At 36.5% G+C, this 2,292-nt stretch overlaps 1 pseudogene; it reads right to left on the minus strand.

Annotated features, from left to right (window-relative positions):
* Positions 1-377: 377 nt before the first annotated feature.
* Positions 378-1,801, minus strand: LOC137234809 (sister chromatid cohesion protein PDS5 homolog B-like; annotated as a pseudogene).
* Between the last annotated feature and the right edge of the window lie 491 nt (positions 1,802-2,292).

Consider the following 2,292-nt stretch of genomic DNA (forward strand, 5'->3'; position numbering starts at 1 on the left):
CTCTTTCGTAAAGTGATAACGCATGTGGGAAATGCCATGGGTTATATACGTTTGGTGCACATCGGTAGCATTCATGCCAATTACAGTGCTAGCCTTTATTTACCAAAATTCGATGAAAATTTACAATTTGTTACGGCTTCCCGCGAACAGGAGTTCGCTGATGTAACTGTGGCGGCAGCTCAGAATTTCGAAGTGAATATTACCAATTTGGTAAAGAGTTTTCCCGACAGTACAGATTATTTTAAGCCGGCCGACGAGCCTCTTAAACAAATGATAACGTCGACTTCTAGTTGCAATAATTAAAATTTCCTATGTGGAACATATAGTGAGTATATAAAGTTTGTGGGTGGCAAGAGAGATGAATGAATACAAATGCACTATTTTATGTAGAAATACATATGTACATATTTATTAGGGCGTTCCTTTCCTAAACCTTTGTGCAACTTTCTTGCAAACATTTCTCGTACCTAAGGTACTGGATCACACATAACTTGTGATAAATTGTAATATTGCTCAGCATTGTACTGGTCACCAACTCCTTTTTGTTCACAAATCTTTAACATAGCACAAGCTGCACTTAAACGTAACCATGATTTCTCTGCCGGGCATAAACGATTCTGCTCCAATAAACCACCACGCTGATTGACGAAAGCGATTAACATACGAAACGTTTTCTGTGCTGCATGTTCATCTGAACGTAATCCAATAAGCCAGCGTGCCATTGTTTTAAGTGCATCTAGCTTGCAAAGTGTGTTCGCAGGCAGTCTTTCTTTCTCACACCAATTTCCCTCCGGTAATGTACAACTACGTTTTTCTGAAACACCTTGAATTAACAATTCTTTTACAACTCGACGAGCTGTCATATTTTTTACCGGTGTGAGGAGGGCTTGTGGCATATGATATGCAATATGCCCCAATGTACTAGTTTTGGTATGTTGGTATGTTAGGGGAGTGTGTAACGCGTAAAGTTTCAACGATTTCATTAAAAATAGGATGTATTATAGGTGTTTTGGTAGAGGGAGTTATGGTATCGGCGCCAGCACCATCCGCCGTTTGTGAATTTACGAATATGCAACGTACAGCATGTTTGTCCTGTTTAACAGTACCGGCTAATGCAAAATCTTTACAGATCGAAGCAAGAGCTTCTAAAATAGTTGAATTTATGTCACATATTGGATGATACCGGCCTAGATGGGCAAGTGCTTTCAGGATAATTGGTGCAGCGTAATCCTCTTCGTGACTTAGTAAGGCGACCATGTGTTGTAAAGTTTCATCGGTGAAAAAATGCGCAGAAAATATGTAAGAAAGCATACAAAGAAATTTAAGTCTACGCTCGCCAGCCTCGTCAATTTGTAAACCAATTTCTTCAACAATTTTGCCACGTTGCATACATTGATCGATAAGGCTTTTTAAAATGCCAATCGATTCAATTAACATTTTTACTGTGTTGTAGTACAAATTAGTTGCGATTGGATTTCCAAGCTTTTTAAGAAGACATGGTATCAGCACACTCCTTGCAAGATACATCACGCTTCAAAATAAGTTCCATGTAACGCTATAAAGTTACATCTTTGCGCATATTCGTGCTGAATTTTGCGATATATTCGCAAGCTTTAATCGGGTCAGGTAGTAACTTGCAAATAATGGCCTGTTTGACGTTAAGTTGATTTTTGCATCTTTTGTGTAAGTTCTTTGGCATGTGCATTTTTACCCAATCGCTAACGGTTTTACGAGTTTTCATTTGATTTTTCTGTATTTCCATGAATGCTTTCATTGCATTATCATCGAGTGTACCCAGCAGGTGGTGGAAAAAGTGGGTACAAAGTTATAGCAGTGCCTTATACCGAGTTCAATACAAGCGATAAGCTGTTAAAGAGAGTGCAGTATTTGGAAGCGAAATTTAAAGCGATAATTAGTAGTCAAGACTAATTTTTATGAATGTTACCAGGTATGTACATAAGTGTTTTTCAAAACCGAACACTTATTGTTTAAATTATAATAAGCACACAGTACTAGTTAAACTGCGAGAATCATAATTAGCTACTTTTTTTTTTTTGGTTTTTCATTTATATGAGAAATGAATTCTTTGTTGCACTTATTATCATTATTATTTTTAAAAAACCAAGAGCCCTTGAAATGCCTACTTAAAGCGATTGCATGCATTCTCGAGCCAAAGAACAAAAACTTAATGAAAAAGCCAACTAATAAATGTAAACATTTATTTAGAAATTTAAAGAACAAAATGCTAATTTTTAAACTAAAATTATGCTGATTGGGTTTTTTTTTTTTAAC

The sequence above is a fragment of the Eurosta solidaginis genome, chromosome X (genome assembly GCF_040869045.1).
Source record: "Eurosta solidaginis isolate ZX-2024a chromosome X, ASM4086904v1, whole genome shotgun sequence".
In the NCBI taxonomy this organism is placed as follows: domain Eukaryota; kingdom Metazoa; phylum Arthropoda; class Insecta; order Diptera; family Tephritidae; genus Eurosta; species Eurosta solidaginis.